Source organism: Protopterus annectens, chromosome 1.part1 (genome assembly GCF_019279795.1).
Source record: "Protopterus annectens isolate FY-2018-M chromosome 1.part1, PAN1.0, whole genome shotgun sequence".
In the NCBI taxonomy this organism is placed as follows: domain Eukaryota; kingdom Metazoa; phylum Chordata; order Ceratodontiformes; family Protopteridae; genus Protopterus; species Protopterus annectens.
The window spans coordinates 61,320,056-61,344,002 of record NC_056726.1 but is presented as its reverse complement, the minus strand read 5'-3'; positions in this window follow the sequence as shown (position 1 = coordinate 61,344,002).

Sequence of the window (23,947 nt, the reverse complement as noted above, 5' to 3'; positions counted from 1 at the left end):
ATTGTGCTTGTCTCTGCCTGCAAATTTGGGTATTTTATGACTTTGTGTCTCTCTGTACTTAAGGCACTATAATCACTGGGTATAGCAATCTTGATGATCAATGTTACTTTTGTCTTCTCAAGGACTATTGTATCAGGTTTTCTCGTATCTATTTTTTGCAGTGTTGGTAATAGGTGCTCTCATGTGATATCGACTTAATCATTCTCTATAATGCTTTGTGTCTCATGTTTCCAGTGCATCTCAGCTACTTCAGTATTGTAATATTTGCACAATACCCAATGCAATTGTCTTGCCACATGATTATGCCTTTCAGCATGCAGGCTCTCTGCCATTAGTGTATCGCACCCAGCAACAAGATGTGTGACTATTTCTGCATTTGTCTGTTTTTTCCCACATGTTCAATGGACTCTGTAAACCAGAGTATACGTACTCCATTATCCTGAGCAGCTAATATTAACCTTTCATATTTTGGTTTAAATTCACCTCTTCTTAACCATTCCTGCATCAGATCCTGAGCAACACGAGGATGTTCCAGGAGATTTCTGTACTTGCAACTATATTTATGCATTTCCACATTTCGCTTTCTTATCTGATCCTTCTCCTTATATTCTTTCTTTGTTTTTTTGAGTAGTCAGCTGCTGCCTGATTTTTGCCTACTTCTGGTTTGGTTTTCATTCCTACTTGACACCAATGTGCTTCAGGAAGTCATCTCAGATTTGATCTCTTCATGTTTCAAAACTTTCACTATGTTTGGATCAGATGAAGTCAGAAGATATGCATGCAGTCCTACGATTGCAGATCTATACATGTAATTGATCTTAAGGAGGCCCATACCTCCTTCAAAACGAGGAATATATAATCTTGGTATACTCTGATTTTATATATCATTTGATAAGTGTGAACCATTTTTCTTGTTTTCCTGTCCAACTGATCCAATGTCTTTTGGGGCCAGTCAATCATCCAATAACTGTACATTAGAACAGGAAGAGCAAATTGGTTTATAGTTTAGACTTTGTTTCTAGATATCAGGGCTGTTTCAGTATTCATTTTAGTCTACTAAAATATTCTTTACTGAGTTCTGTTTGCATTTGTTCATGTTTTATCTTTCATCAGTTCCCAAATATTTATGCATTCCTTCCTGCTCAAGTTCCTTTATATCACATTCCTGTCCCAGGCTGATATTTTCTTGGTGGTGCATCTTTCCTACTTTAAATGTTGATTTTGCACATTTATCAAGACCAAATGACATTCTTATATCATCTGAGAAAATTTGACCACTTCCACTTTTGCTTTCAGCTCCTCATCTGATGAACTATAGAGTTTTAAATCGTCCACAAAAAGAAGATGAGAAGTCTTTACAATTCATTGTTTTCTGGGACCCAGTTTCGAACCATGACCTAATTTCTTAAGATTATGCTGATAGAAGACCACTGGAATGCTTGAAACACTTGTTTCACTCAGCACGGTTATATAATTTCACTGATGTATGTACAACATGATGCTATCAAAGACCACTGGAAATTCTTAAACATGGATGGCACAGTGGTGCAGCAGTAGCATTGACACCTCACAGCAAGAGGTTCTCCATTTCGATTCTCGGCTGGAGTGCCTTCTCTGTGGAATCTGCATGTCCTCCCTGCATTTGTGTGGGTTTCCTCCGTGTACTCCAATTTCCTCCCACATTACAAAGACATGAATCTGGAGCATTTCTCCCCAGGCCTCCACTGAAGATTGGCTGTGTTCCAATTTGGACTTTCCCGGTAGACAAATGTAAGATAAAAATAAAATAAAACTTGCATTCACCACATTTATATAGTTTCGATACTATGTGATAATTAAGACGACTTTGAAGACTGCAGGGACATGTGAAGGACTTATTGCATACAGCACAATAATAAGTTTTTTCCAGTGAGTATTCTGGTGGCATTTTAGTTGACCTTTTGTGTAAAATACTTATCACATTCACCACATGTATATAATTTAATCCTTTTTAATTTCTCCAAATCTTTTGGGTTTCTAATACCATGATGGGAATGGACCCCCATTCCTAAGTCAAAGCATGATTAAAATTCATGAAATTAATATTGTTTCAATCTTTGATGTCAGCCAGAAATGCTCTTTGCAGTACCTGCCACGTACCCAGTAATGACTCCTCCTAGAATTTGTATGGAGTTACATGCATTGGTAACATATCTAAATATGATCGTAGATTCTTTTTTATAAGACCTGTAGCTCCTACCACAATGGGAACTGTCTGGGTATCTTTCTTCCCCATTGCTCTTATTTCTGCCTGCAAATCCTGATATTTTATGACTTTATGTCTCTCTCTGTATGCAAGACACTCTAGTCACTGTATATAGCAAGTTCAATGCTACTTTTGTCTTCTTTTCATGGACCACTATATCTGGTTCATACCTCTCAACCTGGAATCATAAAAAATCTGGACAAAGGCCCATGAACTATAGGTACAACTGACCAAAAATCTGTACACTGATTAACATAAAATTTGCATACATATTTATGCAACCCCACCCACTCCAATGGAATTGGAGGCTACCAACTTTTAAACACAAACTGAAGAACAGACAAAACATTAAACACAAAATAAACAGAAGAACAAAACATATCTTTCCTCATCTGTTCTACATTCAACTGTACTGTGCAAACCTGAAGCATTACTACTTTTAGTGGGTACTGAGAAGATGGTATCATGAAATAGCATTACTTTTGACCACAATATGCACTGCATAAGACAGTCCTATTGTTAGTGCAATAGTAAAGCTTACTGTCAGAACTGTATTGAATCTATATTTCTGCATCTGTTCCGTAACCATCTGTACTCTGCAAACGTGTATTGTGCAAATCAGTGATACTATTAGGCAGTATTTAGCAAATGGGTATAGTGGAACAGCATCACCTTCATTACAATGTTTCGTGCAGAGTAGTGCTACTATCACTATAATATTTAAGTTTAATGTCAGACGTGATAAATAGGCTATATTTCACCATCCATTCTGCTTTAATCACTGCTGTGTAAAATCTGGACAAAGACCCAAAAAAGTAAGTTCAACTGGCCAAAAAGCTGTGCATTGATTAACATAAAATTTGCATATATAATTATGTAACTCCACCCACTCCAATGGAATTGTGGGGTACCAGCATTCAAACACAAATTGAAGAAGAGACAAAAATATTAAACACAAAATATAACTAGAATAGTGTTTATTTAAACATTTGAATGTGTATCAAACTTTGAACTTGTATAAAACTAAAACTCAATTGTCTTTTGGAGATCTAAAATGGCCACCAACCTATAAACACTGCAGTCACCTAGCTCTCCAAATACCAATATAAATAACTATTTTTTCTGACAAAAAAGTGATCCAGGAGAAAAATAAAACTTGATTGCCATCAAACATAGAAAAACTACCAAAAACTGAAGAGAATACTGTAAAATAGGAAGATTACCTTTGGTGCTGCCAAGATTCCTTCACATGTGCTCTGCTGGCTGGTTGACTGAATCACCCAGAGGCCCACTATCTTCTTTCAACTAAAAAAAAAAAAAAATTAGAAATAATGCTGACTGACTCAGATACCATGGACTCTCAAACTACTAAAACTAAGTTTTCAGCACTTACATCTCCAGAAAAAAGCATTAATACTAAAAGGACCAGAACTGGGAAGCAACAAGAAATCAGTAAACATTGAGTAAAAATAAAACTGAATCTACAAACCTTGATGACCTAAAACTTGCTCTACAGCCTCTACAATTACGCATACAACATTTCGCAGACCAGCTAAAGTCTTTTTGGGATTCCATTAATTACATTGCAACCAGAGTGGAAAAATCAGAAGCCTGAATCTTTGAAAATGAAACTAAAATTGAAGAACTCCAGAAGGAATCTAAAGCTTATAACAATTCTATACAAGAAATGCAGCAAAAAATCCTCGACCTAGAAGCAAGATCCAGACATAATAATATGATGTTGAGGGGTATTCCAGAAAGTATAGAGTAAAACAAACTACTGGAAACAATTCTGGCTAAATTTGGGGCTCTACTTGAAAACACCACTGAAGCAAGCCAAATAACAATAGAAAGAGAATACCGAGCCCTATGCCCATCATTAGATTCCACTAAACCAAGATTTCTATATGTAAAACTGATTAATTTTCAACATGCGAACAAAATCCTTGCATCTGCAAAAAAAAAAAAAAAAGAAACGTAGTCTGAAAGGGCAATAAAATACTTTTTGCCCAAGATCTTCTACAAATTAAAATGGAACTTCAAAAGCTATCTCCATTCTGTAGCTTTTTGACACAAAGGCAGATCAGATTCCAAATGAATTGCCCACACACACTTCACTTCCGGCATCAGTGGATCAATTACAATGTCAGCAACACCTCTGAAGCGAAGAAATCCTTCTTAAATGCCTTCAACACAGTTCCTGAACTACTTACTACCGAAAGTAGCAAATAAAATGAAAATAAGCAACATCAAGGCATAAATAAGATGATTGCTAAATGCAGATGAGTGAATGAGACTGAAATAAAGTAAAAACAAGCATCTTACCACTTTCATACTGTTTATAATCTAAAAGAAATAATCTGTGGATTTCTCAGCCGAAAATGTCTCTATGGTTCCATTAATACAGTATGTGAGGATCCAGCCATCTCATTCTATCAGTCCCTTCCTGTTTAAACCCTGAACTTGACTTCCCAGAAGCCTTATCTTTCTTAAAGCACCACTACCACATTCTCAGATGTTTACATGCAAGCAGGTAAAAGAAATCTGCAAGAACTGCATTCAAATGTCGGATTTCCACACATTTATCAGTTTTGTTCCTGAAAAGCACAAGTTAACCAGAAAATCATCAGATTTGATATACTACACCTAGAAATCCTTCTCTAGCACCTTTAATTTGGCTTCATATGCTAACCCTGCCATACTAAAACAGATTACACTTCCATCCAGAGATCAACACAGCAGTCCTTTTATTTTTATTATTCTCTGCCTTGGTATTCCACTCAACCACACATGGAATAATGTGAATACCTACAAACTTTGCAATGCATTTCAAAGTAATGCATGACATTTCCTTCTTTTGTGATTTAAAACTTCTGGAACCCACTTTTTACATGCTATTTTGCCTATACTTCTATAAATGATTCCTCATACAAGTTTCACTAGACTTGGACAACAACTATGAATACTACATTGTGTGTGTTTTTTTTTTCCTTTCCCTCTTACATAGCAAAGCAACACAATCATCCCAAATGAAGAAAGAAAATGGAAGATGAGGAAAGGGCAATTAAGGAGGGAAGTATTGATTTAAAAAAGACCCAATGAAATTGTGTATACTATTACTCTCATGTCTATCTATCCAAATAAGTAGTAGAACTAAGTTATTAATCTTGAACTTGTTAATGGGACGTTTTCTAATAATAATACCCTCGCCTTAGTTGGCAGATACAGCTTGTTAAAATAGTTAATGGAATAAGTTGTGATATTAATTGCTTTATAAGTTTGACAAATGCTACAGACTGCATAAGTATTATATATGCTCTAATCTGCTTACTGTGTTATGACTAACCACCTCTTCGAGGACATTTTTTTTCAATATGTTCTTGTGTGTACTAGATTTTAAAAACAGAATATTAATAATATAGTAATACCTCTTCTGATATAAAATTAACAACCTGTAAAACCTGTGGGTTTATCACCATGAAGCTTCTTGACAAGAAAAAAGAAATATACCTGAAAAAACTAACTTTTAACCTGACACATTTTGTTATACATTTATACTGCCAGTGACAATTATTTAAATGACTAGTACTATCTATTTAATGACTAACACAGCTTAGTACCCCAACTAAGACACACTAGTCAACAAAATATCAGGGTTACACAAATTTGTACACTACCTTAACCAATTCTAAGAACCCTTTCATCTTACACCCAGTTTGGGGGATATTCTATTTTAGTACATTACACTATACTGCCCCTCATTACTTTCCCCATAATTAAAATAACTATGGAGAGCTAAAAGACTAGTAGATGTTACAATAGGAAGACATCCTATTTGCTATCTGTACTATATATGTTTTTAATATGGGGCTAAAAGCTATCAAAGCACTAGTAATAAGAAGATTTCCACCTAACCATTTATGCTTTAACTCTTGTTATAAGTCTTTATCATCCAATTCCCCCATCTCTTCCAGGCATAGTAATTTACTGAATAGGCACAAGTTTGATACAGGAAGAGTTATATGCCAATGTCCTTCCTCTTACTTTTACTGTACCAAGCATTCCCAGCACACTCTACCTTTAATGAACAATATATATAATAGTAGGTATGTGGTCATTTGATTCCTGGAATGTCAAAGGGATTTAACTTGAAAAAAAAATTGATATTCAAATCCAAAGCTAATTTAATCCTCCTACATGAAACCCAAATGCAACCAGAGCAAATGAAACCCTCCCAAAAGAAAAAAATGGATTAAGTATATCATTGCCTCTGGCAAATCCCTAAATAGTTCAGGAGTAGCAATCATCATTAAAATGAACTTCCAGAGTGAAATTATAAAACACGATACAGACATGAATGGAAGGTGGTGCTATAACAACTAAACCAACATGTCTAGACAAACCTATTCTGATATTAAATCTATATGCGCCTTGTGTAAATCAATATGAATTTATAATGTCTTTTTATAAAATACTACTTGACTTCCCCAATCATTACTACATTCTAGGAGGGACTGGAATACAGTCGAAGACACTGATATTGACAGATCTAATACCAAATCTAAACACAATACACATGCCATATCAGCACTCGAGGAACTTAATGACTTCAGCCTATTTGACCCCCATATTTTTCAACCCAATAACTCCATCAGAAATAAATATACCTTCTACTCTGTGTGTCATAAGTCTTGGTCCAGAATGGAGTTCATCCCAATTTCCAATGAATTTACTAAATACAAAAATTCCTTTCACACAGAACCCAGATATCAGATCATTCTAAGATTAGCCTAACTATTGATTGGGATAACAATCAAACTAACAGCAACTGAGGGTATAACTGGGTCCTTATCTCTAACCTATTAAGGAAAAAATAAATTCTACAAGAAACAGATGCCATCCTGGACAAAGCTTTAGACAATTTACTCTATAATCACCTACCTATGGATATTTACTGGGCCTCTATTGAATCCATAATTAAAGGTACCCTTATAACTAAAGCTTCATATTATAAAAAAAAAACTTGTCCAGGAGGAAGCCAATCTTAAAAGTCAAATCATTAAGCTAGAATTCCAATTCCAGTTGTCCTTTAATCAAGAAACTGAAACTCAAATAACACAACTCCAGCAAAAACTATATGATCTAAATGCTGAAAACCTAACATACCAAGAAATCAAAACTTTAGCAAACTACTCTGAATGGGCTCACATGCCATCTAAATTCCTGGCAAGGTTTGTTAACCAAAACAAACCCTCCCCAAACATAAAATAACTTATTTATCAAGATAAACCCTATCATACTACTCAAGATATCATACGTATCTTTGAATGCATATACAAAAATTCCTATATCCCATCAAACCTCTTTCATAATAAACAGGACCTAGATACCTTCTTAAACCAATTACATTTGCCCAATATCAGTCCAGACCAACAAAAAAATTTATCCTCCCCGATCTCACAGCAAGAAATTATTATGGCAATCAACAAACTCTAACCCAATAAATCATCATGTCCAGATGGTCTTACGGACGAATTTTACAAAGCCTTCCCCCAATAATTACCTCTCTTTCTTCTTCATCTATTTAATCACATCACTACCAATGGTATAAGTGATATACATCTAAATGCATCTAAAATGATTCTCATACCTAAACCAAACCCTGACCTCAAACCCCCCCTGAACTATAGACCTATAGCCCTAAAAAATCTTGATATGAAAATATTTGCATCAATACTAGCAAATAGAATTAAACCAATCATCCCAAACATTGTTTCCCCTGAACAATCAGGTTTCATAATACACAGACAAACCTTTGATCATACCTTCACCTTGGACACCATGATTAATCTCTCTACCCATACACGCACTCCAATCTACACCTTAACTACTGATGCCTCAAAAGCATTTGATAAACTCAATGTAAACTTTTTGCTCAATATCTTACCTCTCTTTAACATACCCAAGAACTACATGCAAGCTATCAAAACATTGTACTCCAAGGCACATACTTACCTACATGTCAACAAACACCCATCTTCTCGAATTTACATTGAGAATGGTGTCAGAAAAGGTTGTCCTATGTGCCCCTATCTTTTTAATCTATACATTGAACCCCTTCTTCTTCTCATTTCTCAGAAAACTTTCCACCATATCCCTAATATCTTTAACACTAAAATGACCCTAGCGACTTTCGCTGCTGATCTAAATCTTTATTACACTCTACCTAACTCAGACCTCCAGAAACTATTATCTGCTATAGACACCTTCTCAATTTTCTCACATTACAAACTAAACCTAAAGAAAACAAATATCTTCCCTATTAACTCCCTATGTCAGCTTTCCACATACTCCTTAGCAGCTGGTATTAAAACTAACCAATCATTAAAATATCTAGGAATATCCTTCCACCAAGATCCTAAACAATCATATACAAATAATATTATTAAACTCTGGTCAAACATACAGCAGGATATTAGCAGATAACAAAACTTCAACTTTCATTCCTTGCTAAAATAGCCACAATCAAAATGAATCTTCTACCTAGATTTCTATATATTTTTAACATCTCCAATACCATTATCAACCTAAAATTCTTCACAACCATCCACTCTGCAATTTCCAAATTTATTTGGGCCCCCAAATCAATCAGAATCAGTTATAATAAACTGACCTACCATAAAGACTATGGGGGGGTTAGGGCTGCCAGACTTTAAACTCTATTATGATATCATAAACTGTAATAGACTAATAGCAATAGCCGACCACACCCCTTCACCACAACAATGGTCTCCAACCTGGCTCAGACTATTACACAACTATATCAAAACACTATGCATAAACCCCAGAGCCCTCTCTTTCCTTTATAATGAGAATTTAAAAAATCTTAAAATACACCCAATCATTAAACATAAAATCACTATCATACAAAAGATTTTCAGATTATTAAACCTATATTATGCATTCACTTCCCTACAACCAATCCACCTCAACCCCAATCTCAAAATGAATAACAATATGATTAACCTAAACAATTATCCCCTCCTCAAAAAACTAACCATCTCTGATATATTTCCATTCAAGAACAATACTATCACTCAAATGAGAACACAATTAAAGCTCTCTAAAAGCTATACACTCATTTTAAGGCAAATTCAAGACCTTAGCCAATACATCATAGACAATCCCGATATCAATGCAAATGGCATTCAAACCTGTAAAACCATATGGAACCTCCTATCCTCAAACAAAAAAAAATACTATCTAACTCCTACAAATGTATTCTATCAATCAAAATGCAAAATAAGTTATTTATTCTAGTTACTGGAAGGAACTAGATCCTTCAATCACAAACAATCATATATCTCAAGCAATCCAGCTTACCTCCAAACTTAACTCCCCTTAAAAAAAATTAAATATACACAGATCATCATACTTCATAATGCCTATCTTACTCCAATCATTCTAAATAAAATATACTCAACCACCTCTACATTCTGCTCCTACTGTGATAATCACAAGGCTGATTTACTCCACATCTTCTGGAGCTTCATGTGCACCTACAAGCTATGGTGCTCACTTACAGTCCAACTAGAAAAAATGGGCTATGAAAAATCAACCTTATCTGGGAAGCTTGCTCTCCTACATATTTACCCCTGCTGGCCTGAATAAACTTTAAACACATATATTAATAATGCTAGTTTCGTTACTTAAATACTACATTACATTACACTGGAAGGATCATCACTCAACTAGGAAGGTTTCAAAGAAGTAGCTACCAAACACTTACTAACTCCCAAATATTTAACTACACACAGAAATCCCACACCCACTTTGCAGAATTTTGCAAATCCCTTTTTGAATATATTCTAGTTTGAAGTTGGTATATATAATTAACGATGGTCTTTTGGCATATGTGCAAATAGTTTTCATATTTTACTTTTATGTTTTATTATTCAGCAATGTATTCACTGGTTATTTGTTACTCGTCAATTATCAATGTTATGTTCACTGTATTTGTTTTCATAAAAAAAGAAATAAAAGATTTTACACAAAAAAATCGTCTTTTATAAAATTAAAATTAACTGCATTTAATTGAGAGATATGTTGAAAGGTGACAGGCAACAACAGACCCCATGTAGAAAATCAGAAAAAAGGTGGGGGGTTGATGATGCAACTACTTAGCCAACGGTTCATAGTTACTAGGTATTTCCTTCAAAGGAGGACATTCTAAGGACTGCAGCATCCAACCTTTTTAAAAGTACAACACAGTACAGTATCAGTAATTCATCTACATACTGTGGGAGTAGAACCCACAGCCTTCTGCATCAAAAGCAAGTATACTACCCATTGTGGTGCTAACAATGCAAGCAGACTTAGCTTAAGCAACACTAAACTTCTATTCCCCCGAAGCTCTTAGCTCCTTGTAAAACCCACTTGACACTCAACTATATCTCTCAAGTTTGCAGCACAAGAAATCTGGTAAAAGCCAAAACTTATTGGGGGGGGGGGCAAAGGCCCAAAAACAAGATACACATTTTAAACACTGCTTGTATAATCTTGAAAAGTTGTTAGAATAAAATGTTTTGTGTTACCATGCATTTCCTGAAAGATAGGAAGACTGAAACTTAAATGGCTATCATTATTTAGTGAAGTCAGTTCTCACTGATTTACTAGAAAACAAAAATTTTAAGATGAACATCTACACAAGCACACACACACACACACACACACACACACACACACACACACACACACACACACACACACACACACACACACACACACATTTCTGGAGCAGACTTACAGCAATATCAGATAATAATACATAACAATATAAACTCCCCGTAAGAGTAAATCGGCCCCCTAGCTATGCCACTGCACTGAATAATGAAACGCTGTCTGCTGCTTGCTTAAATGGATTATATAAACTGGACCATTAACATGTATAAATAAGAACAAAAAGAATACACACACACACAGTTCTTGCATAGAAAATGCACATACACAGTTCTTCTGAATAGAATGGGGTGGCCAGAATTGAACGGACTTACAGCAATATCAGATGCCACAAATAACAAAACTAGCAAGCGTATCAGGTAAAATACAAACTCCCAACTCCCCTTAGTAAATTATCCATAATGAACCACACTGCTGTCTACAAATAATGAACTACTGTCTGCAGATTTCATAAGCCCCATTTTTTTTCTTACCTGCAGGCTGAGCCCATTTCTCTCCTCATCCTGACCTGCAGCATGTGGATGGGTCCTGGGTGGATGCTGCAAAATTTAAATTGTGCTCACCTGCCATTGCTGCTATAACCCCTCCAAAACAGTTCAAAATAAATATCTGAATGAGTCCAACAAAGCTGATGTCATCAAGCACGCCCCTGTAGGCTGGTGATGAGTTGTAATACAAAAAAAATAAAATAAATAAAAAAACGGGAATTAAAGGTGCCACTCAGGAATTCATGGCACCCCGTTGTTTTCCCTTCAAAACCAGTAAATACCAAGGAATTCAGTACAGTTGAGAGGTATGTTCTCTACATATAGAAAAATACAAAAATTTCCATCCTTAACTCCTTTACATTACTTGATAATCAACTACTAAAAAATAAAATCAGACACAGTTTAGAAATCCATGAAATTGACTAAAAAAAACAGCCCAAACTTCACCAAACCAGTAAAAAGATGTAGAAATTAACCGGACGTCAACGTGAATGAAATACTATTATTATGTGATGTGTTTTAACTAATAAAAATAATAGTATTTTATTCACGTTGAAGTCTGGTTCAGAAATCCATGAACCTTGTTAAAATCTTAAAAAAGTGTAGGCTCAAAAAACACACTGGATGAAGGGTATGCACAAAACTCACATGTATTTAACTTCCAGATTAAAACATTAACTCAGTTGGTTTGCAAATGCAAAATAAACTGTACATTTACAACAGTTCTGCAGTCTATAAAATCACTACAAGATACAGATTATCCCCCCCAGTTGGAAAATCGGAAATAAGTCACACTCCACTGCTTCTGTCAATAGTACCCTTTAAATTGTTGTATTTACCACATTTTCTTAATGTTAACATCAAACAGTGAGCGAGCTTTCAGCTTAGCTAGGCTATGTAGCTGTGGTCAGGTTTTTTTTTTTTTTAATTCCTTTACCTGGAGGAGGAGGAAAAGCCTCTGGACATAAATTTTCTCATCTTTGACCACCTGCAGCTGCAGCTGTGCCTATGAACTGTCCTTCCTTCCTTCTGATTTCTGGGCTTGCTGGGTGTGGGTCCAGCTCTGGATTCCTGGGAGTGCAACACAAGTTGCAAAACACTGACTTCTCTGACTGGATGTGAATTGGGTCGAGATGGGACTGGCCCGGATTGGACTCTGCATTCTGGGCTGGCTGCTGCACTTATTATTTAGTAGTACACTCACACTCACTCACTGCAAAACACTGACTATCACTCACACTCAATCACTGCACTACACTGACTGACTATCACTCACGCTCACTCACTGCACTAGACTGACTATCACTCACACTCACTCACTGCACTACACTGACTATCACTCACACTCACTCACTGCACTACACTGACTATCACTCACACTCATTCACTGCACTACACTGACTATCACTCACACTCACTCACTGCACTACACTGACTATCACTCACTCACTCACTGCACTACACTGACTCACTCACACTCACTCACTGCACTACACTGACTATCACTCACACTCACTCACTGCACTACACTGACTATCACTCACACTCACTCACTGCACTACACTGACTATCACTCACACTCAGTTACTGCACTACACTATCACTCACTCACTCACTGCACTACACTGACTATCACTCACACTCACTCACTGCACTACACTGACTATCACTCACACTCAGTCACTGCACTACACTGACTATCACTCACACTCACTCACTGCACTACACTGACTATCACTCACACTCAGTCACTGCACTACACTGACTATCACTCACACTCACTCACTGCACTACACTGACTATCACTCACACTCAATCACTGCACTACACTGACTATCACTCACACTCAGTCACTGCACTACACTGACTATCACTCACTCACTCACTGCACTACACTGACTATCACTCACACTCACTGCACTACACTATTACTCACACTCAGTCACTGCACTACACTGACTATCACTCACACTCACTCACTGCACTACACTGACTATCACTCACACTCAGTCACTGCACTACACTGACTATCACTCACACTCACTCACTGCACTACACTGACTATCACTCACACTCAGTCACTGCACTACACTGACTATCACTCACTCACTCACTGCACTACACTGACTATTACTCACACTCACTCACTGTACTACACTGACTATCACTCACACTCAGTCACTGCACTACACTGACTATCACTCACACTCACTCACTGCACTACACTGACTATCACTCACTCACTCACTGGTAGGTTAATTGTTTTGCAGAGGAAAGGAAGAAAGAGACAGTATTTTTTGGGAAGCAGGCAGCAGTGGGGAAGAAGACTGCAATGTGGACAACTGGGGAAGGTTTTTAGGTAGTGGAGAACTATAAAATGCTGGGGTAAATTACCATTCCTAGTATTTTTTATGTGCCTAACAGTGATGCAGGGAGGGTGGCCCAATGGTTAAGGTGTTTGCCTTACAAACACAAGGTGCAGGGTTTGAGTCTCACAAGGGATAACTGGCTAGGCTTAAAATGGCTCGCAAGGGCAGTTAGCTTAGTACTAACCTATGAACCTATGAACCTATGCTGGGATGGTGTTTAATAGATTCATTAGGTTTTTGAATCTAAGCCACAATGGTAGCAGCATACTGGGTTGGGGATGAAATTAAATGTAGCTCTAAACCCAGAAACAGACTGCTTGTCTAGCAACAGAAGTTTCCATGAGGTAGGTGGAGGAAAGACCAAAAGTTTGGAATAAACAAGTTAGGTTTGATAATACACAGAGGATGAGAAACAACATGAAGAAAGTTTTTCTATTTTCTAGGGATGAAAGGCAGCAGACAAGCTGTTTGCTTGTCTGGTACTGTTTTTTTGTTTTATGATGGACAAGAAAACAGATGTGAGTTTCAAAAGTGTAGAATGAGAAACAAATGTATCAGACTATTGCATATATGTGTATGGATCAGGATAGCATCATTAAAAACCAGACGTAGGCAATAAAACCCATGAGAATGGCAAACTGCATGGTGGTAGAGTGGACTTAAAGGCTCGTACAAGAGATCATGAGTCAAAATGGTATGGGTAAGGTTGGCTGGATGGGACTAAGTCAGCCTGACAGAAAAAACTATACAAAAAGGAGGAGAAGGTTGGAATAAGTCAGCTGAAGACCCTGCATGGTGACTTAAGATGAGGGAATTATAGGGGAAGGGGTCAAAGGCAGATAATGTTGATAAACAATAAACTGGCGCAGGTAAAAATAAGCAAACCATTAAAGTGGAAGTTGAGATGAGAGAAAGAGGACTGTGTGATGGATAATGTGTGATGTGAACAGCAGCATGCTGGCATGAAAGTTAAAGGACAAGCGAGTGGAAGGTGTCATGCTGGCAAATAATTATAAAAGCAAGAAAATGGAATTCACAAGGAGGATCTGTGAAGTTCTTCAAGAACACTATCGAGTTTTGCCCAAATACAGGATGAGGTGGTCTGTGAAGAGGGAGTTCAGTTTCATTGGGGATGGTACTGAGATGTAAGGATGGTGACATACTGGGGAGACACGGTCTAATCTTTCAGAGGTGACCGCAGTGATACAGTATTTAACAGATGAGAAAAAAGGTTTCTCATCAGCTTTCATATGACAGTGAGGTGGAGGTGGTAGAGGTTTGGGGGATATATTTCAGAGGGCGTCTGGAGGGGTGAGATTCATCTGAGATGATGAATGAGATGGTGATGGGAATTTAAAGGGTAAGGTGTAAGGTGTCCCATTATAGGACATGAGGAAATTTAGGCTGATTTGATTTATGAAAGCAGATGAAATTTTGCTTGGATGCTGGTAGCTTGGTTACAGAAGCCTATAGAGAGTTTGGTGGATGGGGTATTCTTGTTTTGTTATCTGAGTACCTCAGCCAATAAATGGGTAGTAGTAGGTGAGTTTATGTATTATCTGCAGGGGAAGAACTGTGAAGAGAGAATGGTTGTTTTACTGGATATAAAGTAATGTTCTAAGTGTTCATAGGTGTATACTAGACTAATGACCACTAGGGCCCTTATAAGCTTAGCCATGTAACCCATACTTGACCCACAAATTTGATTTACTGACTGTCTCTGTCCAACAGAGGCTTAAGTACCAGACCAGAGGTGAATTCCTGATTAGCCATCCATTGGTCCAAATTGCACTTAAATAGGGCAAGGGAAGAACTCTTGTTTACTTAGAAGGGGAGCCTGCTCCAGAGAATGGGAATTATCTGAGAAACATCTGTCTCTTCACCACATTCTGTTTACATTGCAAGCAAAATGTATGTCTTTTAATCTAGTAGTTCTGATGCAGTTTGTTTTGAGGATGTGCAAAAGGTTCATCAAAACAGGGTCCAGGAATGCCTTGTATGCCAAGTAAAGATCACCTCTTAGAAGTCTGTATGATACCAAGTAAACAGACAGGACTTTGAGGTGATCAGTGTAGGACATTGTGTTTACTTCCTGTATTCTTTTTGTAAGGAATCTTTTTGGACATTCCAGTTGCTACATGTGCCTGGTCAGATACATACCGAAGCGGGCATTATACTCTATGATTGGTTTGATGAGGGCTGAGTAAAGTAGTATGATGACCTATCTGGACCTAGATACCATGACCTTGCTTATAAAGTGAGAAATATAAAAGGATTTTCTCTGTAACCTGAAAACATGTTGGTCAAAGACTAGGTTACCATCTACATTAGTTCTCAAATCTGTGACTAGTGAATCATCTTTCAGGGGTGTTTTATTGATGACATAGTTATCAAGGATGGCTACCTTCTCAAAAGGTAGTACAATGTATTTCTTGGTATTGCGTATTAAGCCATGCCTTTGGCACCAAGTGTTTGTCTCTGTTAGATGCTGCTGGTTTTCTGGGAAGGAATACAGCAGTGAATGGACAGGATTGATGGGTGATAGCCAGACATTTATGACTCCTGTCCCGGATGCTATTTAATTTAGCTGTGGAAGTGCTGCCAAGGAGGGTGAAGGAGCATATCACAGGTCGTTACTAGCCCTGCAGTCAAGAGGGATGATTGAAGGGCCTAGCAAATCCATAGTTGCCACCAAGCATTGTCTGGTTAAGTCAAGTGCTCAAGTTCATAGAGTAGGCAAATAAGGGCTAAGGGATTCAATCCCTGTAACACAGCAACTATGGCCTACAGCCTTAATGCTCTGTGCCAATTATCAGACAAGTGGGAAAAGTGCATGGATACGAAATGGTCATTCAACCTCAACAGCAATGAATGCACAACAGTGCTGGAAGCCACTGGAAAGCTATTACAGGAAGTGCTGAAAAAACATTTTGGAAATATGGTACAAAAGCAGGACTATGTAGGAGAATTATGGGTACAATAATCCAAACGACTAGTGTGTCCTTAGGGACAGGCTATTAGAGAGGACTGTCAGCTGCTGATAGTCAGAAATGGGGGAAAATGTCTAGATCTCAAGGTATTGGTGATGTTAGAGGAGATGGGAGATAACCTACTCATCAGTTGTTGGATTAATGAAGTCATAGGATGATGTCATTTTAAGACTGTATAGACGTGATCAGAATGATGTTTGAGCCATTAGTGTTGAATCTGCAACAAGTGTCATTAATACAAAAGGGACAAGATGACTGACTGACTGGTATACACTTTATTTTTATGTACAGTTTCAGTATTATAGCCTAGTACCTACGGCCGATAGCCTAGTACCTACCTATGAACCTACCTATGAACCTAATTATGATTTACACTTTACATTTCTCATAAATGCAAATGTTTCTTATAAATAAATAGCCAAAATTAAGATCAAATGACTCCCCCAAAAGGACTAACACATACTTGGTTGGGTTCCTCATAAAAATTTACTCTTATTGTCAACTGTCACCTAAACTCTCACAAAAAGTTTGCCATAGCCTCTATCTATATCCCTCCAGGGAACAATATTCCTATTCTTGAGAATTCTCTCATGGATAGCTGAAAATGTACCATATGAAACCATCATCCTTGGTGACGTAAACATAAAGTGGACTTCACTTATGACTATATCTCCTAATCACAACATTAATTTTCAGTGCTTTCATCATCTCATCTCTTCTCCTATTCGGACTACCAAAAACCCCATTACTGGTGCCACCCAAGACTGAATCCTCACCTCAATTACCATCCTTTATCATAACCCTGGGACACTTCCAAACTATTTAAGTGACCATTGCCCATCCTATATCCACAGAGTCTCCCAGCAACCACCCAAAAACCACCTTTATAGAGAATGTCGGAAACTTACCAACTTCAATCCAGATACTTTTAAATCTAAATTGTCCAGCATAAACTGGTCTTTCTTTCCTTGACTTCCTCTCAACAAGGCTGTTAAATCTTTCAACCAGATATTTCTTAGCATACTTAATTCACTAGTATCCACCAGAAACATCAGAATAAAATCTAACTTTGCCCCTTGGCTCACAAAACATACCTACTCCATCATGCACAAAAGAGATAGTCTGGAAAGCCTGGGTCAAAAACAAATCCCCTCCTCTTTATCAAAAGTATAAAAAGCTCAGAAACCTCTCAAAAAACTAGTTAACAGTCATAAGAAAAATTTACTTTGCTCCACCCAATCTAATTCACCGAACAATCCAAAACAATTCTGAACAACCATTAATAACCTCCTGTATCCTGGCAACCTTACCACTCCCAACCCCTTTCCACACAATACAGCCAGCTTGCTTAACAACTTTTTCATAGACACAGTCCAAAAACTAACTCAAAATAACCACTCTTCCTCTATCCCTCCTTCATCCCCCCACAAAACAACTTCTAATGCCTTCTGTTTAAACCAGTTCTTACCTCTTACATCAAATCTCTCTTGTCCAAACTCAAGCCTTGCTCCCTCTCTGCTGATAAACTACTTTCCTACTGTCTTAAAGTTGCTGCTGAATCCATCACCTACCCCATCTCTATACTCATAAATAGATCTATTACTGAAGCCTGTGTACCTGACATATGGAAATCTTTCTTTACAATCCCACTTCATAAGGGTGGGAATTCTACTGACCCCTCTAATTACAGGCCCATTGCCATTCAGTCCCCTATCTCCAAAATTCTCGAGAAGTCTATCCATACCCAGTTACTCAAACACCTGCTTGACAATAACCTGCTAACTTCCACCCAACATGGTTTCAGGCCCCACTACAGTACATACATGTCTTCTCCCCCTTCCTTCCGGTCAATACAGAAATTGCTCAAGGATCAATCATGTGCCCCCTCTTGTTCAATATTTTTACTAACAAAATTCATTCTGCTTGTAAGCTCTCCACACTATTACAATATGCCAATAACTCTACACTTATTACCTCTGCACAAAGCATCCCCAATCTATTAACACTCACTCAAGACACCTTTTCATCTGTCAAAACTTGGCACACTGTCAATCAGCTAGTACTAAATGCTAAAAAAGCAAACTTCTTGTCTTCTTTCCTAGAAAACAGGCAGAACACAAACCATTCTTTGTCATCACTTCACTTAAGAATTCCATCATCAAAGCTGAACCTCATACCAAACTACTTGGCGCCATAATCGACAACAAACTAAAATTTGACTTACACATCCAACAATGTATAGAAAACCCACCAGAGATGTGGACTACTTCACAGGAAATGAAAATTCCTTACACCTTCCTCTAAACTTTCTGTGGCTCAGTCACTCCCTCTTAGCTTGTCTTCTTTACGCTGCCCCTATACTTTACTAATATTCAGTCTACTATCTTGACCAAACTCAATGAAACTTACAATAAAATAGCCTGATTTGCCACTAACCTTCTGCCCAATTCTCATCACTGCCTTGCTCTCAAGAAAGTTCAGCGGCCTGAATTCTCCCCTCAAGTACTACTTCCTCAATTACATATCACACACACTGTTCTTTATAATCCCTCCTCCTGCCCATCTCTCTCCAAACGAGTACTTACTATACCCCCTCAGACACCTCTGTGCAACTAACAAACACATTTGACATTTACAAAAGTAAAAGGAACATTGGAAAGTCCGTTTACAAGTTCTCAATAGCTCATGTCTGGAACACCCTCCTCATCAACTTAAGAAATATGTTCCATAAATACCGGTTCAAAAGAGAATTAAAACACTATCTACAAATGACTTGGTCCTGTCCATGCCATGCCCCTACACGACAACCATTTTGTATGCTAACCGAACTTCTTTTGTTTTACATTTTTCTTTATAACAAGTAAATTCATTGTTATCCCTGTTCCAATGCCTTTGTCTTCAGTTTAACTACTGAGAGTATGTCTTATACATTGTATACTTTTGTAATTGAATTTTTCAACTGATTATTGATTAATGTGTTATTAACTGCATCTTATCTCTCTATATTGTATTGTTTGCACTTTTACCATTATGGTATTATATTTTTTTGTCATGACTGTATATTGTTTGGAGCTTTTCTCCTCGGGTCTCCTCTGAAAACAGGCCTCTGGCTCAGCTGGACCAACCCACTTAACAAATGGCAAATAAATAAAAAATAAATAAAAATGTATAGCACTAAAAATATAACATTGCTTGAAATATACAAAAAAGTACGTACAAAAATGAGAATAAACAGAAGTCATAACAACAGAGCTAGCTCTGGAGATTTAGCAGGCAGAATTAGTAATTTGTACCCAGATTTTCCAACAATCACTATCGCACTAAATCCCTTTAACACTGAGAAGGGCAATGTTAAACATGTCTTTCCACAAGTAAACAGTACATCGTAGAAATCAAATGAACACTTTAGTAGCCCCAGGACCAATTAAACAAAGCCCAATACCATTCTATCAATCACATCCATCCTCTCCCCATACTCCATTTAACTGTAACTCATCTGTTTTACAGTATACCTTTTCCATCAGAATAGGGAGAAATCCTAATGCCCCCATATTTTATTACCTTTTGAGACAAAATAACCTAAACTGCTGTTGACTGATCCCTTTTACAATCACTTACCTCGATCCTATAATGTCTCATTAACACATACATACAAAAACTCCTTATAAAATATAACATGCCTTCTTAATAACTTGGTACAGTAGGAGAAAAACCCTCAATACCATGGGGACATAGCTTACCCTTTATTCCTCCTTCCAACATCCACCATTTACACATAGTCCTCTTAACACCAACAGTGTACAAAAGCCTCAAAGAGAAAGTTCCCTCCTCAAGGAATAAGAAACACACACACACACACACACACACACACACACACACACACACACACACACACACACACACACACACACACACACACACACATCTAAGGCTCTTTAGTCACACATTCTGCTTGAACTTCCATTGATACATCAACTTCTCTATTAAGGTAATAGTTCCATTCCTTCCACAGCACTCTACCTAACCAGCAAATATAGCCTCCCTTGTCCATTCACAATAATAATTGCTTTTTTCTTTTGATTAGTAATCAGGTTTCTAGCCATCATCTTTATTCTTTGCCTTCTGGCCCATGCAGCCATGACAATCTAGTCATCAACAAGCAACTCCCCCCGCCACAAAAAAAAAAAGAAAAAGAAAAAGAAATGCCATAATATCAGTGACAGTTTGCCACAAACTGAATAAATTAGTTCTGTATAACGTGTCCAAAGTCTGTACTTCACTACATATATTTGCTAACCTCATCATGTCCACAATGCCAGCATATAGCTGAATCTCCCCCATCCAGACTTTAATATTTTTTTATGTGAACTAGAACCCATCTTAATTTTTTTTTTTTACATATAATGTCCCATTGTTCCTACTTTTTTGCTGCCTTTGATATTAAGGATTTGGAATATTTTTTGCAGACAAATTCTCTTCTAAATTAATTTCCTATCCCACTTCACTATCAGTTCTAAAATCATTCTAGACCAAGTCTTGTCTGTACTTTCCAAAATGAAAAATATTGCTTCTTTGGATTCTAAAAATATTACTGGATATCACCTGAAAAGTGCTCACACCCATCTAGTAAAACTTCCTCCATTAACTTTCCAACCTTAGGTTACATCCCATATATGGGACAAACAGATGCTGTGGTGCCCTCCCAAAGTGGTTCCACTACTGTCCCAGGGAATTACAAATCATTCAGTCTTTCTAGTATTACTTGCAAGGCTACAGAACATATTACGCCTAAACTCAAACAGCAGCACAGGTAACTTTATATCCTTGGGCACACACCAGTTTGTCTTTGTCAAAGGCAGAGCATGCCTGGACAAACTTGGGGAGTTCTTTGAAAGGGTTATTAAGGCCATGGATGAAGTATATACAGTTCACACTGCCTATCTGGTCCCTCCCAAGACCTTTAACACTATCTCCATGATGAGATTACTCACAAACTTTCCCAACTCAGCATTAATGCACACACAGACATATAGACAGACAGACACAGACACACACACAAATACATACACACACACACACACACACACACCTACCTCTCACTGGATATCTATTTGGTTATTAGGCAGAAACTTTATGGTTATGGTTGGAGATATTTACTTTAGAAAGGATAACATCACCAGTGATGTTGCATAGGGTTCTGCGCTGGGCTTCATCCTTTTTGCCATGTACTTCTCTAACCTGAAAGCTGGTGTATACCACTAGTTACCTTCAAATTTCTGAAGAGGCACCTACCATCTTAACTATGAAAGATAAAACTCATGTAGTTAAGGTGGCAGGTGCCTTCTCAGAAAATATCAAGGTAAACAGTGATGCGCCCCAGGGCTCAATACTAGCTCCCATCCTTTTTGGCATCTATTCTCCAATCTCCATATTGGGAATTAGGTCCTTTAGTTAACTAAACCTGCACATGACTGCAAACTGTATGTTATTACCAAATCTTCCTCTGATATACATTCACTATAGAAGGAACTAACCCTCATAAACAAGTGGTGTACAGCAAAAAGGATAAAATAAAATATGTAGTATTCTCACATTTGGCAAAGTCCCCTTCAAAACACAGTATAGCCAATATGCACTCCAGCATGATAACATAGCCAAGGATCTTGGAATTTGGGCTGATGATTTCCTCTCCTTTAATCACCACATAATAGCAGTAGTCAGAAAGTCCTTTTGTTTAACACAATTAATATTTAAAGATCTGTTATCCAGGTCAAAAGTTATCATCCCTCTTTACATTGCCCCTTTCAGGATGTATCTTTCTAGACATATTAAGCAATTGAAAAGGCTCCTAGAGGTTTCCAACAAAGATGATTGTTGGCCAAAGGTCTCTGAGCTACAGTGAAAAGCTTAAAGCACTATCCCCTCACCTGGTTTCTCATATGTTCTTCTGTGGTTATCTGTGGCTTGTATTCCATGACATTAAGGACCTCATCCTCCATAATTGTCTTGTAGCTTCACAAATCAAACTGCATTTTACAGGATGAGGGTAGGCACTGGCAAGGCATAAATGGTCGTGTGTCTCAACTGCCTTGTATTCCCTATAATCCTTTTATATCATGGGATAATGGATAACCAAGTTTGCTGATGACTGCACACTGCAGGTAGTTATCAAGTCATGTTCCCAAGCAAGTGCTGGGCCAAACAAATGACTGGAGTATCAGACATGGGCTCAACCTCAATGCCAAGAAATGCAGTATAGTTTCCTTTGATAAGCCTATCATTATTATTGCATACCATGCAGATAGCATTCCACTTAAATCTGCTTCACTCATCAAAGACTTGGATGCCTGTGTTGTCAAATACTCTTTTGAAAAATTGTCCTTATTACAGTTAGAAAACACTTTGAACTTACACAAAGCATCATTTGTAGTATAGCCTCAAAGTCCACAGAAGTTATACGCCACTTCTTTCCTCCTTTACTATACCCAGCTTTAAATATAATGCCCCCAGTTAGCATGCACCTTGCTAAGCAACCAAACTAAATTTAGAAATCTCAATGTTTCCTCACCAAAAAGATATCTGGTATTAGTGCCCATAGCAACTATGACAGACTACAATAAGATGTGTCCCTCTATTCAGATCTCATAAAGGCTCATGAAGGGTAATCTTTGCTTAGCCTTCCATGATAGGAATGGCCCAACCATCTCTGAACTCTTTCTCCTAAACAGGACTAGTGGTAAAGCAGATAATTGTTCTAGAGACCTAAGCCTAAACTGCCACATTAACAATACTAGTTGGTGCAAGTGGTACCTAATCCAATGTATCACCTATTTCTGGAAGAAGTGTCCCTTACATATCAAGCAGACTACTTCCTGGGTGACCTTTAAAAGAAGACTGGATGGATGTTCACAAATTTTTATCTGAGAAGCATAAGGAATGTCTACTTAATGAAGTACACTATCAATCTACCACCAATACTGAGTGATGTGGCAGAGATTCCTGATGTTTTCCTTGACCAGAAGATCAGTAAGAAGCTATGAATCTACTCCAAACTTCATCTGATTCACCTTCTTGGCTTACTATAGTCCATTCTTGAACCTAACTTTCTCTTAATCA